This window comes from Phyllostomus hastatus, unplaced genomic scaffold (assembly GCF_019186645.2).
Source record: "Phyllostomus hastatus isolate PE091 unplaced genomic scaffold, TTU_PhHast_1.1 phas_scaffold_585, whole genome shotgun sequence".
Lineage (NCBI taxonomy): Eukaryota > Metazoa > Chordata > Mammalia > Chiroptera > Phyllostomidae > Phyllostomus > Phyllostomus hastatus.
The window spans coordinates 2830601-2847431 of record NW_025334037.1 but is presented as its reverse complement, the minus strand read 5'-3'; the positions used below and the strand labels follow the sequence as shown (position 1 = coordinate 2847431).

The 16831-nt window shown below is 44.8% G+C and overlaps 1 protein-coding gene across 2 annotated transcripts in view; it reads left to right on the top strand.

The window, feature by feature from the left end:
• GALNT18 (polypeptide N-acetylgalactosaminyltransferase 18) overlaps window positions 1-16831 on the top strand; it is a 322614-nt gene that overhangs the window by 249330 nt on the left and 56453 nt on the right. The gene's annotated exons all lie outside the window — the stretch shown is intronic.

Sequence of the window (16831 nt, the reverse complement as noted above, 5' to 3'; positions counted from 1 at the left end):
CAATCACAAAAGAAACCATAATTGTAAAACTTGGTATGGATTTAAAAATACTGATAGATGAATCATACCTTAATTGTTAAATCAATGCAAAAAAAATTACCCTCAATGAAAATAAGTGTAGTAAAATCAAACTGGAAAATTACTATAAAAGGAAATGTATTTTAATCACATTCTGTAGAAAACTGACCAAGAAAATTAAATTGCACTAGTGACATATACTTCAGAAAATACTTTCTGGATGGAAATTTATCACTGTGAATATAGTTTCGATTAGAGAACTGAGTAAGGCATAACCCATTCAGGGTCAAAATGACAAGCATGACAGCACCTGTATACTTTGAAGCAGCATCCAGGACAGAGTGACCACTCAACACATGGAAACTGGGTCAGACACCACAGAAGAGATGGCATTTAGGCTAGGTGCTGAGGAATTAGAGTGTGTTCTTCAGGCAGGAAAAAGGACAGGTGGTCCAGGGAGTCGGGGTGACGTGTAGATTGACAGCTGAGAAAGAACAGGGCTGAACTGTATGCCTGGAAACTAGGGTTCTGTAACAGGACATAAAACTAACACAGAGGGTCAGAGACAAAAATGGTAGAGCTATCAGATGGCAGATAAACTGCTCATTGGCAATCAGAAGGCAGCCTTTTGTGGGTTTTTTGCTCATCCTGGCTTGCCCAACATTTTCACCAGTGACTTAAGTTAAAGGAAAAAAGGGTACTTGTGGAAGATGACCTGGAGCTGAGAGAGTTCAAACACTTCCTGGGTACCAACATTGGCATTTCTGAGTCTGAACTATCTAAGATTTGGCTTAGTGACATGACTCTTGGGCAACAGAAGAAGGCTGTTATTTCATAAAGCTGATACACACTACATGCTCCATCATTGTTAGCATATTAGGCCAAATCTGGAGGGCGATGATGATGATAGGAACTTCCAGCTATTATGGGCCTTTGACCCATTACCTTGTGTATATTATATCATTAATTTTTATAGTAGCCCTGTGATGTCCATGCTGTTATCCCCATTTTGTAAATGAGGAACCTGCAGGTAACAGGATTAACTACCTCCCAAGATCACTCAAGATTAGAATCAGCCTGACTGGTTTCAAGGCTCATGCCTTATCACTGCGTCCTGTTGTTTGTCCATCTCTGCTTTCAGGGTTTAAAATCACCCATGGCACACAATTCAAGTTCAGGGGCTAACTTGGACTAGCATTGCTTTGGAAAATGGTGGCCATCTGTTTCAGTGCTTGATGATTTAGCCCAAATTTATGGTAGCTGGGACCTGGGTTAGATAATACCACACATTGTTTTTGCCTGAGGTCTCAGGAGACTTCAGAACTGGAAGAGGTGACAGAAACAGGAGCTGAGCCGAAAGGAGGCAGATTGGAGTCAGAAAGGGGGTAGATTGAAGACCTGCTAAAAGAGAGGAGCCAGAAACAGACAGAAAGTCAGAAGTCTGAGTTCAGGTAGCCACAGACACAGAGGAGGAAAAGAAAGCAAAGAAGGGTCTGTAGCAATGCCTATACTGGCATCGCCATCATTTGAGGCTTTTTACACAATATATGTAGGGTTAAAGGGCTAGAGACTTTGCTAAAAGAGGTCCAGGCAGGTTAATATGTGCTTTTTCTAGCCTGCTGTGAACTGAAGCACACAAGGAACATTATGGTTTTCCCCAGAGGCCTTGGACTTGGAGGTCTCAGTAATCTCAGCTCACTGCTAGCATCATGGCTGTTCTCACCCAGCCACGAGGAAGATAATTAAAAAACCTGGCTGCCACAATTTCAGGTAAATCAACTAGTCTCTGCCAGCACAGTCTGAGAGACTTGAGAAGAAGAGAAGAGGTGTGGGCACTGCCATTCCTGCTCAGTTGAAAAGGTCTCAGGAAGCACATGCGTAGAGAAAGAAAATTCAACACCTTAAATTGGATTTTAGTCTCTGGTTGCTTATAAACATTAGGGTTAGTCTAAGCCAGCTGGAGCTAAAGTTCAAAATTACCTGAGAGCTTGGAATAACACATCCCTGTGTGGGTGTGCATGCGTGCATGTGTGTTTGTGTGTGTGGTGAGGGTGAAGATACTGAGCCCTGCCACTGTTTTGTCTCATTTTGTTGTGAACTGGAATCTGGTATTGTCCTTCGGCTGCTGTTACGGGGTGAAGCCTACAGAAGGCTGACAACTGTACAACAGAATAATTGTTCATCTATGTGGTCTTTGGAGGCCAAGGATTTCAAAATACACTAAACACAGTTTTCGAGTTTGCAGGCTTTTATGCTTTCTAAGGTAATTTTTTTCAGTGACTCAGAGCTTTAGCTCAGGCGTCATCCACATGTTCCCTTAGCACTCTGTTGGATGTTAATAATGGTTTCAGTGATCACTGGAGGTCAAGACTTAGCCTTTCCTGGTCCTTATAAATGACTTATTAAAGGTCCAACAAAGACGGCATTGAGATTTTAATCCCAGGTGATGGGAGATTTGGGGGTGCCATTGGTTGAGAAAAGGGTTTTTGGATAGAGAACTGGTGAGGAGGCAGGGGCTATTAAGCAAGTTTGATATTAGAAGTAATAATAGAAAAACCAAAAGCTTGCCTGATCCACCTATTTATTCATTTATACAGTGAGCATTTATTACGCTGCTTATGTTATCAACTTGGCATTAGGGTACAGAGAAACATAGTATCTGGATCATGACACCAATAGGAAGTCAGAAATACATAACTAAAGGTAAAGAGAAGGCTCAAAATTTGTCTCAGAGGTGAGACAAGGGGAACAGGTATCCTCTGTGTGCCCATTGAAAGTAAGAGGATAGAGGAGCCCAGTGAGGATGTTGAAACTGAGAAGAGATTTTAGAATTGAGTGTGAGCATAGGAAAGGGAGGGTGGGGGCAGAGTGAGGCTCCAGTTATCAAGAAGAATTGACTGGGAAGATAAGAGCTAGATTGGTGGGAGAAATCACAGATTTCAGGGGAAAGCAGCATTTCAGGAGTGCAATAACCAAGCCAAGATGGTTAGTAATATTTTTTTAAGATTTTATTTATTTATTTTTAGAGAGAGAAGAAGGAAGGGAGAAAAAGAGGGAAAAATCAATATGTGGTTGCCATTCACGTGCCCCCAACTAGTGACCTGGCCTGCAACTCAGCCAGATACCCTGACTGGGAATCAAACCAGTGACCCTTTGGTTCGCAGGTCATCACTTAGTCCACTGAGCCACACTAGCCAGGGCATGAATAGTAATGTTATCACTTAGCAAACATTATGTGCTTGGTGAACTTATTTACTTAATACTGCACAATGTACTGAACACTGAGTATGCAGTGATGAACAGGAGAGTGTTGGCTGTGCCCTCAGAGAGCTTACATTCTAGTGAGTTTTATGCTGTATGTTATTTTCTCCTCCAGGGAGAAGAAACTAGACTAGATGGGAGACTAGAATAATTATCCTCATTTTACAGATATAAACAGTGACACTCAGAGAGATTGGTCCACTTGCCCAGGTCCCACAGAGAAGGAGTGGTGGAACTTGAATTTGAACACAATTCTGCCTGATGCCAAAGACTCTAACTCCCCACCCTGTACTATAAGAATGTGAGCAGAGGCCCCGGCCCATGTGGCTCAGTTTGTTGAGAGTCAGCTGGTAAACCAAAAGAATGTGGGCAGAGAAAGGGCATACAAGTGCAGCTAGAAGAAGACTTTGAAGGGACAAGTGGAGTCAAAGGGTAACAATATAAGACAGATTCAAAGACCTAGGGGTGGAGTGGCTAAGGGTTGAAAGGAGGCAGAGAGTTTAGAGATTTTATTTAACCAGGAATGGAGGGAGAGGGAGTCATCAAAAACTGGTAACTTAGTGCATGTTTGTAGGCAGAGGCCAAGTGACAGAGCTGGGAAATCAAGGACTTGTCCTTGAGAAAATGGTTGAAATGTTCTTTACTTTGCATATTTACATATTATTTACATATGCAAATACTCTTTACTTTGTGAAGCTGTGCAAGGGGAAGTGTGCCTATGAAGAAATTTTCCCAGTGCTTGTCAGTGATAATTTACAGAAATTACCCCTACAAAAAATTTTCCACCAAGCAAGGCTTACCAGAAAGTCCTGAAAATAAAGAGTTAATCTCTGGTGAACTACCCCAGGGAATAATATTTACTCCTTTTGGTCCTCTTTCTATGTCTGTGCTGCCTGTCTAGTTTTGGACAATCTGAGGGACAAGTCCCCAGTCCCTTTCCTTCCTTGGTGTAGTACCCAGCAGAGGCAGAGCCCTGAATGTGGTGGGCCCTACTTTACACTTCACCCCTGCTTCAAGTCCTGCCCACCAGTGAGTGTGGGTCTTGAAAACTTGCTTATTTTCATTGCACTGGAATTGTAGCCATGTAAATAAACCATGGAATAGGAGAGAGAAAATATTAGTAATACTGTGATTTCAAGACAGATACTGTATTTTGGCATGTATAATGAGAACTTTTAGTCCAAATTTTTTGAGGTAAAAATTAAGGATGTGCATTATACTTGGGTAGTACTAATTATATATCTATGTAAATGTTTTTAATTCTTTTATTTATGCTTATGCATTAAAAATGTAACTCTGGAAAGCAGTAACAGTATCCAGATGTCCAAACATGCTAAAATTCCTTTATAATACAAAACACAAGTATCTAAATATAAATAAACAAATAATTAATTGAATTAAAAAAATTAAAAGATTGTTTCCCTGAAAGTTTGGGCCAAAAATGTGGGTGTGCGTTATACATGGTAATATACAGTAGTTATTTTGGAGTTTAATGTTTCTGAAATCAAGTTTGCCTTATAAACTTGGTATATATAAATAAATAATAAATATAGAAATAAATTACAATTTGTTATCCAAACCAGAACACTTCTGAGAGTGAAAAGGGGTCCTATTAATAATTACACTGGAACAACAGGTATAAACCAGTATTATATGGGCAAACCAGGACATATGGTCACTGGACTTATAGTTTTATATGTACATTTAATGAAGTTCATTCACTTGACATTGTTAGGTGCCTACCGTACATGACATTGGGTTTACAATGTTTAACCTAGGACATACCATGTTTAAAAAGTAAACACAGTGCCTTACATCTTGGAGGATCTGATGGTATAATAGGACAGACATCTGATAAAAAGGAACAAGAAATAGATGTGTAGTTACAAATTGCAGTAAGTGCTGTATTAGTTAACTCAGACTGCCATAACAACATGCCATCGACCAGGCAGCTTAAACAATAGGAATTTATTTTCTCATAGCTCTCAAGGCTAGAAGTCTGAGTCACGAAGCCAGTGTGGTTAGGATTGGGTAAGAGCTCTCTTCCACCTTTTTGCTGTGTCCTTAAGTGGCAGACAGAGAGCTCTGGTGTCTCTTCCTTTTCTTATAAAAATGCCAGTTCTGTCTGATCAGGGTTTCATCCTTCTGACCTCCTTTAACCTTAATGACCTTATTAAAGCTTCTGTCTCCAATACAATCACATGGGTGTTAGGCCTTCGACATATGAATTGTAGGGGGCACAACTGAGTCCATAGCAAGTGCTGTAATGGAAAACACAGAATGTGAGTTCCAGAAAGTCAGGGATTTTGTACGTTTTGTTCTGTGACAAAATTCCCATCTCTTACAACGGTACCTGGCACGTGGTAAGTGCTCAATAGTTGTTGAATTGAATTAAAGCGGAGAGAGGACATGGTCTGATTTATAATTTTAGAGGAGGGGTTGGAGGTCAACAAGGGTTGAAGTGAAGAGACTTGTTAGGAGGCTGTTGAGAGAGCTGTCCACACAACTGTGATGGCAGCGTGGGCTAGGGTATTGACCATGCAGATCGAGGGATGTGATTAAATTTAAGCTATATTTAGGAAGTAGAACTGACTACATTTGCTGATGTACTTGGATGTGTAGGAGGAGGAAGATGATGTAATTATAGATGAATTATATAATTATTTATGTAGGCTTGAGCTATTAGGTGGATGAGGAGGAGACCAAAGGACAGATGGGGAGGCAGGGAAGAAAGTAAAGAACTTGGTTGTGGACAAGATAAGCTTATGGTGCCTGAGAGACATGCAAGCGAGGGTGACATGTAGGCAGTGGATGTACAAATCTCAAGCTCAGAGGAATGTAGTATGTCTTCATGCCTGAATCTTACCATCAGCGGAATCTTACAGTGAAAATAATTAGACCTAATATTAATGGGCTTTAAACTTGTGCCGCGTGTTGAAATAAACCCTCTGCATTACCCCACTGAATTCTCAAAACAACTATTTTTACAGTGTCATTTTTTGTCTCCATTTCACAGACAAGGTAACTAACTGGATGTCAGAAGGTGAAATGGATTTCCCGATATCACCAACCCAGCGAATGGGAAATGTAGACTTTGATACCAAGACTGTTTAACCCCAGAGTCTGTGTTCTGAGCACAATGACCTTCTGTGTTCCAAGGAGCAGAGGTCTTGGACACATTTTCTACTCTGCTTCTGAATTATGATATGACCTTGAACCTCAGTTTGCTCACTAAGAAATGAGGTGGGAGGTGATCTGTTAGGTCCCCCACAGTTCTACTGTACTGCAAGGCTGGTCTCTTTCATAAATCCCATTTTTATTGTGAATTTTCTGTAGGTGGCTTTCAGAGATGATCCTGACAATTCATTTTGATGTGTATGAAATGGACCAATCCCTTTAAGTGAAGACCCAGCACCTCAGGTTTCTTAATCTGAATTCCAAGGGAGGAAGACGAAAGCTCCTTAAAACAAATATTACTTCAGAGTGAGAGAATGGTCAGAATCTCAGATTCATTTTTATCATCTGAATGATGACCTCGAGGGTCCCCTGGAGCTGAAAGTGGGGTAATGCTTGGGTCAGACACACGGCTTCCTCTAATGTCTGTGCCAGGGTCTGCCAAACTGCCCAAGTGCCCCACCTGTGCTGTCTCAATGACTCCTGAGTCACCCACCTGTTAGATGGCCCCCTCTCTTCTGGGTGACAGAGTATATTCTTTTCTCCAGTAATTCTTAATGGCCCTGCGTTTCAAAAAGGACCCTCCTGACTTTTCATGGGCTAGTGTCACCCTTTTGAGGGGACATCTGATATGGACAGTCCATTTGAATTTGACTGGGATGTGTAATGAGCCATGTGTATGTGTAGGATTTGTTTCTGATTAGATTAAACTCCTGAGAGAGTAAAGAAACAGCCACTGATTGAAGACATAAAAAAGGAAACACTTTAAATGAGTAAGTGGTTCATCTTCATATAGAAAAGTAGAAATTAAACAGAGTCCAGAAGATCGGCTCTGAATAGCAGCTGCGTAGATCGAGCTTTTCTGAATACACCCACAAAGAGAAGGCACTCATGGCAATTCAGAGGGACTTAACCCACCAGAGAGGGCTCGGAACACTCCCAAGGAGACGGATGGGCCAAGTCATCTGACAAAAATGACTCTCAGACTCAGGATGGGAAGGGTTTTACTTGGACTTCAGAAAATTGCTCCCCGAGTCCCTGTGACAGTCAAGCTCATTGTCATTCTCTGGCAGCACCAGTGATGGCAATGGGGCAGAGATCTTAGTTCAAATCGAAGACGTGATTTGAGTAGACAGCACACGTGTCCTGACTGAGACCTGAATGGGACCTGAGTTGGAACTTGGCCAATACTTTTGCCCCTGAGCGTGGTTTCTGTAGTTTTGGTTCTGTAGACACACGTGGACTGGGACTAGCCAGCCTCCCCAGCCTCCCCCGCTCATTCTGGGACTGGTAGAGCTGTCACAGGGCTGCTGTCTGTGGTTGTCTGATGAACCCTGAGCTAGGCCTGATCTCTAAGCCCTGGCCTTGTCCTCTTCCACCGTGCTGGCTGACTTCTTTCTGAGTTTCCTGACCTCTGCTCTGGTTCTCAGCTTGAACAAGACTCCAATCTGCAGCCTGCTTTGCTAGTGTCCTAACACCCTGCCTGCTCCTAGCAGCTTCCTCTCTCATCCCTTGGGACTAAATCTCCTCTTTGATAGGAAGCTTAATCTTCAGCCTAATGAGGTCCTGCTCTGAATGGATTCATCACCTGGATTTGAGGAGCTGTCGCTTTCTAGATGATCTCTCTTCAGGCCTGCAACCTTCTGCTACAAAGTCCCACCCAGTAGACTGGAACCCCTAGTTATCAGTGCTACAGGGATCAAGCCTTCCTGGCCACCTTGGCTCTCTACATACCAGCAGATTGTATTCATCAAGGAAATGATCACAATAGCAAGTCCCAAACCCCAGAGGTTTCACATTATAGCCCCCTGAAGGGTGGGAGGTTCTCCTGGACAGCTCTTCTCCAAGTGGTGACTGCACTTACAGACTTCCTGCACTGGGTACCTACCACCTTTGCCATCATCTCCTCTCTCATTCCATTGGTCTGAGCTGCTCACAGGTCCCTCCGGACTGCAGCAGTGTCTGGAAGATGCAGAGGAGCAGGCAGGTATTAGTAAGCAGCAGGAGTCTGCCACACCCTCGGAGACCACCTGATCCTGTCTCTGCTTCCCTAACCCCGGTATCTCCAGGCCTGACTTCTTCCTTCTCCTCATTTTTGTCTTGAGTCCAACTTAGCCTGAGTCTGGACAATATTAATAAGGCCTGTTGGCTGATGGGAGATTTGAAATAATCATGAATAAACTCTCCTAGGTTGGAACCATTAAAGGATGTCTTCTCATTGCAATGACTGCATTTGCCAAGAAATCCTCATGAAATCTCCCATGAGGAAACGAACTCCCACAACCCCAATCTTTATCGTCAGAGTGTCAGGGTCCAAGGGAAAGTGGGGTCCCCTCTACATGACGGGCTAGTGTGCTGGGCTTGGTGCCATTGCTGCCCCTGGCTTTACTGTAGGTAAGCAGCTATTTCAACAAATCTCCAGTCCCTGCAAAGCAGCCTTTTAACTTTTTTTTTTATGAAAAGCTTCCAGACTTTCCACCCCAGCTGATCTCTCCTTGGAATTCTGCCAGATGACTCCTGCTGCTGCCTTCTGATAGTTATGAAGAATCCCTTTCAAACCGGGAAACTGCTTCAAGTGCTTTCTTGGGCCCATCCAAAATCAGACCCCTTCAGGGACACCTTCCAAGAAAAAGCATCATTTTTCCTCAAGCAGCAGTTCTGCCCAGAAGACTCTTTGGCAGTGTCTGTTGTAAGAGGAGGGCTTGGGAAACTGTGTCCCCTGGGAGTGTTTTTCAGTGAGGTCTGGAGGAAGAATAAGCATTGTCAGACTTTAAAAATGTTTCTTTATGCTTAAAAATAACAAACTATCTACCCTTGGAAACCCAAGAGAGCACCAAGTAAAGTACAGTGGGGACAACTCAGAAGAGAAGCCCAGCTCTTTGCCTTTCATTCATGCAGGAAGCATCTGTCATGGGCCGACCCTGTTTAGGCCCTGGAGGTTCCTTAACGAGAGCAAGGTGGCCATGGGCCTTCTCCATGTCTGGTATTGCAGGCCCATAAGCAACAGAAAGAAAAACTCCATCTCACTAGCAGTCAGGGAATTGCAAATTAAACTACAATGAGAATGAATTTCATATCCATTGGATTGGCAAAAATTAAAACGTTGGAAATGCCAAACGTTGGTGAGATTATGAAGCAACATACATGCTCATCTGTGCTGGGGGGAGAGGGACTCGGGAACTGACTTTGGAAGAGCTTCACTTTCCTAGGTGAGTGGACTGTGTGTGTGGCCTGTGCCTCAAACATTCCACTGCAATGCAAGGACACTGAGAGGCTCCCACTCTCGGGAACCAGAAGACTCATGTGAGATTGTTTCAAGGAGCACTATTCACAGTACTGGAAACAACTGGACTGCCAACCAGCAGGGCAGTGCCTAAATAAGCTGCTGTGTGTTTATACAATGGAACACAATGGCGATGAAAATAAATGAAGCGAGAAGCAAGTTGCAGAATGCAGACAATATGTTTCCATTTGTGTAGCATTCAGAAACAACAAAAAGTAAAACTAAATAGGTAGTTTAGGTTGATGGCAAGGGAATTGTTAACAAAATCCAGGATAATGGGTTACCTCTGGGGGTGAGGAGGAGCATGCAGAGATTTCTAAGTTCTCGCCAACTTACTCTTTCTTAAGCAGGTGGTAAGGAAACAGTTGTCATGTGTATTATGTATCTTTAAACTGTACATATGCACTTTATGCACACACAGAACAGTTGTAAGTGCTGTGCAAGTGGGAGTACAGGTGCTGTGGGAATGCACAGCAGAGGCGTTTAACCAAATTTAGGGCAGCAGGGAAAGTAGGTAGGAATTAGCCAGGCAACTAAATGGAGGTGGGGGAAGAGATTCCAGTAAAGGACATGGCATGGGGAGGGTGGAGGTGGGCAGCCAAGAACATGGTCCACCCTCAGAACTGTCGAAGTTGGTGAGGCTGGACAGCAGAGGTGAAGTGAAGCTGCAGTGAATAGGAGGGCCCAGATCTCAGAGATCCTGCAGATGATGTGAAGGAGTGTGATCTTCTCTGAAGACTAAAGGTTGCAAGTATGGGAGCATTTTAAAAGGAGGTTTACTCCATGTTTTATATCGTCTCCCTCCCAGCTCCTCCTCTACTGCCCACCCTTGACCCTGGCTTGCTGATGGTGCCTGGCCTTTGACTTAGCCTTGCCCAGATTGGACTGCTCTTTCCTTCTTATTCCCCTGCTGGGCCAGGATGAGGGTGAGATGGATGAGGGGCCTGTGGTGCCCTGCTCGGTGTCTTTGTCTGCCTGTGTGTCTGACCCTACAGCCACTCTGTGAATGACTCTGGTCTCCTGCCAGCTTTTCTCAGGCCTTGGCTTCAGCCTCCATCCTCCTTGTCTTTCTCCTCCCAGCATTTCTGGTTTGGCTTTCTCCTCTTGTCTCGGCATTTCACAGCCAAGTTAGGCAAAACAGCTACACGTAAAAAGATAATTAACAACACGAGCCAAGAAATATGGACCACATGAGTGGTACAAATTATGTGTTTCAGGAGTTTGGAGGAACAGGGCCAGCCTGGCTTTGGATGGATGGGGAGCAGGAAAGGCTTCCTGGGCTAAGGGAACAGTGGGAACATTTTGCCAAGAGCAAAGAGCTCATTAAAAGTCAGAAGGAGATAAAAGCTGGAAAAGATTTGTGGTCTTAAGCTGGGGACCGTGGCTATAAAGTAGAATGCTGGGGTACTACCACCACCAATCACTTACCCACATAAACATTAGTAATAAATTATGGCATGCTATTCCACTGAGCCCAGAGAAAGCCTCAGAATCCTTCTCAACACAGTGCTTCAGAAGGACATTAACAAGGGAATGGATTTAGCACAGGAGTGTTATTTGCTGTTCCCTCCATAGGCTACAAAGTGATCACAAGTCTCTGAGTAGGAGAAATGGTCACAGTGTGTGTCCCGTTGCCTCGCCTCCAGTGTCTCCCTATTTCACAGCTCCCAGGTTACAGCTCTGCCCACTGTGTCTCAAATACCGGGCATCATTTGAGGTGCTGGCAAGAAAACCCAGAATCATGCAATGAAAGAAGTAGAAGGGATCTAAGGCCTTACTGAGTCCAGCTCCTCTGTTTGGCAGCTGAGAAACACTGAGGTTTAGAAAGGAAATGCTTATTTATGTAAGAGACAAACCTAAACTCTGTCTTGTGACCCTGACCTTGTACCAGCTGCTCCCAGTCCTGGGAAGAGAAAGGAACCTGACCTTCTCTAAGAACACACTATGCACCTGTCTCTGCTGATGGGAGCTTTTCATACAGCATCTCTTTTAAACCTCCCAGGCTATCATTATCCTCCACAAAAAGGCAACTGGCATCCAAAGATTGGTCCAATTCAAAGGCTAAATTGAGATAGAGGCAGGATTTAAACCCTCTCCACCAGTTCCCAAGACCTGCATGCCTTCTCGTAGTTTCCAGGTAGATGCTTCAAGCATTTTCAGAGACAGTCACACTAGCAGGGCTCTCTGGGAAAAGCTGGTGGTAAGTGGGATGTTACTGCATAATTGTTGTTTTCCTGTTCAGGTTCTTGGTCATGTCTGGGACCCAGCAGCTACTCTGTGGGCAAAAGCAGGCATTGGCAAGGTTGGGGGCTTTCTCTAGGGCAGCGATTTTCAACCAGTGTGCTTTAAAAAATTTTAAAACATGCAATACCCGGCTATTTACTCAGAGGCATTGACCTTTTCTTCCTTAGATTGTCAAGTAAAACAATGAGAAGAGCCAACACAACACAAGCTGCACAGTATGAATGAATACAAATTATACTTATTTTTTGTCAGATTGGCAAAAGTTATATTTTTGTGTGTGCCGCAGAATTTTAGTAATTAGTTTATGCAGGCCAGGAAGTGAAAGGGGTTGAAAACCACTGATCCAGAGAGTCCAGGGTTCCACAGGAAGAAGCCGCCTGCTATCGCCCGTGCCCATTTGACGACTTCCCGGGTTCTGTGATGTTGATTTAAATGCTGCAGCCAAAGGAACTCTTTTCCACCCCTGCAGTAGGCACTTAAGTGTCAGAACTTTGCTGAAAAACCACTTGGGTTTGAAGGAAGTCATTGTGTTCAGTAAAATCTGGCAACATTTTATGTTTATTGCCTTTATTAGAGGATCTTGCTGAGCTACTTAAAACCACCTCTGTCTATAGTTAAAGTCCAGGGCTCCTGGATTGCTGAAATCACTCATTCAGGTAACAGTTATTGAATAGGTAGTAGATGCCAGGTGCTGGTCTATGCAATGTGATCCCTGTCTTCCTAGAGCTTATAGTCTAGTGATGGGTGGGGAGATGACATTGGAAGAATAAATACCTAAGTTAAAGTATTGTGAATAAGTGTTATTCATAAAGAGGATGGGGCACTAAAGTATTTAAAGGGGATCTGATTAGATTGGGGGTGTCAAAGGAGGTAATATCTGAGCTGGGTAACATAGGGTGGGTGTGGGAGTGGGGGATTATTCCAGAAAAACGGAACAGCAGGTGCAAAGATACAGAGACAGGAAAGAACTTGGTGTGGTCAAGAAACATGCTGACCAGTGCCCATCTGGAAGCCACAGGTCCAGCCCTGGGCTGACATGCTGTCAGGGGTCCTCTGAGCCTGTAAGACTAGCATGTGTCTCACTTGTTATAACGAGCCTAGGTCACAAGCACTTTATGTAAAAATTAAGTTCTGACTTTTGGCAGTTGCTTCCTATGCCTCGTGACCTCACCTGCTTTCTTGGTTACTGATCCTTGGTCTTCAGTTCTCAGCCACCCCTTTGGTACCCACTTCCCCTGCCCTCTCTCCTCGTGGCATCCCCGTCCCCTTAGAATCTGCAGTGCTAACCCTTCATTCTTCCCTGTGTCTTCTCCTCCATCAGTGACCACACTTCTTTGGCACAGTCCTTGCCATCTATAGCCTCCCTCTACTTTGGGTCTCCCTACATCACATTAGCTGTGGTGTGTGTCCCAGGCCCAGCTGCCTCTCTGACTTCTCTTTCCCTGCCCTTCCCAAGCCCCCATGGAAGTTTCCTGACATCTCCCTCCATGGAGTCCAAATGCCAGTGATTTCCTTTCCTATCCTTTGCCAACCATGAGAGGGTCTCTGAGATCATCCATAAGACTCCTGAGAGTCTCTCTGTCTCAGCCATCGGTCAATAGGAGCTGCCCCTCACCTGGGGATGGGAGAGCACAGGCTTTCTCTTGTTTACTTCAGTGTCATTGGCCAGGGTCCAGGAGTGGTAGGAACGCACACGCAATGCCCAACGTCCAGAAGCTGCCAGGAACCCAAAGCCTGTCATCCTTTCCATAGGTGAGCCTTTTCACAGAAGACAGGAGAGGGGAGATGACCCCTAGGTTAGTAAGTGCTCCCCATCTCCAGAGGTCCTCAGAGAGGGTGCACAGGGGACTCTGGAAGGCAGCCCATCTGTTGTGGGTGGCAGTCATGTGAGTCCTCTGCTCCCTGAAGGCAGATATACAGGAGGAGCCAAATAGTAGCAATTATAATGGTTATGATAAAGTAATAGCAGTGGGCACAGACTGGGGGCTTACAACATTCCCAGCACTGTGGCAGGAGCTTCCCAAGCCCACGTCCAGTGCGGGAACTGCTGTCATGTGCCTTTCACAGACGTGAGGTTAGGTAGCCTAACGTCACCACTCAGCCAGCACAGAGCAGGGTTAGAACTGACCCGGATGGCCTGTCCACACCTCCTTGACTGCCACTCTACAGTGCTCACACCAAGGCAGGCACAGGGTAATAGCTATCCTCACATCATCTCCCTCTTCACTGGCAGAAACTGAGGCATAAGAGAAGTAACCTGCCAAAGGGGACACAGCAGCAGGTGGTGGTAGGGAAACAGGGCTCCAGTTCCTGCTGGCTCCACAGCTGTGCATTAGAACTCAACGTGCTGCTCCCATCTAGCCAGAGGTCCCCTCTCCAGGCACCATTTAGCACACATCTACAGTAGGATCTGGTGAAGAGCTTAGGAACATTTTGAAAGAGGGAGGGAGGTAACTAAACAACAAGTACAGGGGTGCTACAATCAGGAAAGACAGGGCAGGGACCACAGAGCACACCAGGCTGGCCTGGTTGAAGGGGGTGCAGTGATGGGATGCTGAACTGACACCCTGAGGATGAGGAGGGATGGAAGCCAAAAACCTGGCACTCCAGAGGAAGTAAAAACATTTCAGCATGGCTGTAGCACAGAGAATGTGAGGAAGCAGGCAGGAGGCTGGAGCCTTGTGCTGGGGCCCGGCCCTGAGGAGCCTCGGGGCCTGTGCTGGGGAGGGCGCGGTGCAGGAGGCAGGTGGTCCTACCTACACCTTCAGAAGGTTCCACTCTCTGTGGGGAGAAGAGACTGGAGGAGAAAGGCAGGAGGAAATCAGTTGTTTGGAAGCTGTTCCAGAGCCCAAATGAGACAAGACTTAGTCTGCACAGGGTGGCAGCAGCAAGATGGGGTAAGGGGAGGGTTCAAGAGCTTGCACACAGCTCCTTTTCCTGCGTGTCTAAGGGCATGATGGGAGGTGCCACCACCACCCTCTTATTACAACTAGGAGAATCACCCACTCTACAGTGAAATGGTGAACTGACTCTGAGAAACAGGCTTCATAATAAAAGAGATCTGTTATGAATCATGTTCTGTATTGTGTTGCTGAAATATGTCAAGTAATAGCCTCTGGTTCTGGTTGCAAAATGAATAATTACCCCAACTCTTTGTGTTGTCAATAACATTGACAGTATTAACATACTTTCATTGAAAATCTAAGCAAAGTGAACTAGAAATCAGCACAATTCCCAGAATGTACAGGTCATGGAAATGAAGGTGCGCAGCCTGGAGCCTTCTGTGGCTTGCATCCCTGGTCCTCAGGACCACTCTGGGTGTGGGGACACTTTAAAAGTGGGGTCATCCTGGGGGAGCATGGGGTCGTCCTTTAGCTGTGGTGGGAGTCAGAAAGATCCTTTTGTCATCATTTCCAATTGTGGTCTCTGGCCAGGGACAGCTGTTAGTCTCGGCAACTGCCTCACAGGGTGTTCTGAAGAGTCTGCTGTATAATTTCTATAGTAATAGCTGAGATTGATGGAGTGTTTATCACGTGCCAGACATTTTTGTAAGCACTTTGCATATAATAACTTTAATCTTCTCAACAACTTCATGAGATAGGTACTTTTATGATCCCTATTTGAGATGAGGAAACTGAACCACAATGAGATCAAGTGACTCATTCAAGGTCACATAGGTAGTAAGAAACAGCCAGGATTTGATCTCAACCTTATTGCTCATAACCACCAGGCTCTACTGCCTCCCCATAAGCACAGTCCAGGGCCTGGAACATAGTAGATGCTCAGTGGGGGTACTTATTTTCTTGTTACTGTCCCTAAATAATATGCTAAGTTTAAGACAAGCTTAGAAAGTGGTAAATCAATAAATTGTCTTCCAACTCTAACAGCCTGTAGAGACCAACTGGTGTGAGACAGACTGATACAAGAGAAGGAATTCTCTTCCTAGGTAACATGGGGAAAGTAGGCTGGATCCAAAGCTGACCTTATCTTGGATGAAGACATGTGGCTGTTGATGAGTACATTTTCTAAGTGTAAACATTGCCCACCAAATTGTCCAGTTGACAATTCTTGACAAGTGTCCACTGTTATCCACCAAGAGACCTTGATTGCTTTCCCTCAGAAGCCTCATTCATCAGCTCTGACCTGGCATTTTAGATTCATCCCAGGTTTACTAAGTATCAGCCATGTGTTGATTGATTGGCCAATTAAGCATCAATCTTTTATTTATTCAACAAATATTTACAAAGTACCTATAGGTCTGGCCCTATAGGTACCAGACCTTGTCTTTGGTGCTAGAAATGAGAAATGAATGAGGTATGACAGGGGCTGTGCCCTCTGGGAACAAGAGGGAGGGAGGCAGGCTGACCTGTGGGCAGGTAAGCCATGATATCGAGAGCTCCTAGGGGCAGAGGAGGAAGCAACTGGCTGTGCCCCAAGAATTGAGCAAAGTCCTTACAACAGAGAGGCCATTTGGCCAAGGTCTTGAGAGACAATATTTTTTCACCTGGAGAAGGAGGGGAGAGAGCATTCTAAAATCATAAACAGGATGGACAAAAGCCTCAAGGCACAGGAGGATGTGCGTGCTCTGGAACATTGAAAGTTCAGGGTGGCTGGAATGATTGTGGCAGCAGCTCCCAAACACTGTCCCTTGATGCTCAGAATGCAAGGTCATTTTTAAAAAATTCAAAATTGAATTGCATCCAGTTGAAGCTCCTACTTACCAAGGACATGGAGAAGTTTAATATTACCCTCTTTGCAGCTCCCTCTCCCTTGGGTTCTATCAGAATTCAGGGCCCTGGAAAGATGGAGGAGAAGCGTGTCTGCCCTCTCCCTGTGGTGGTCACCAATCCC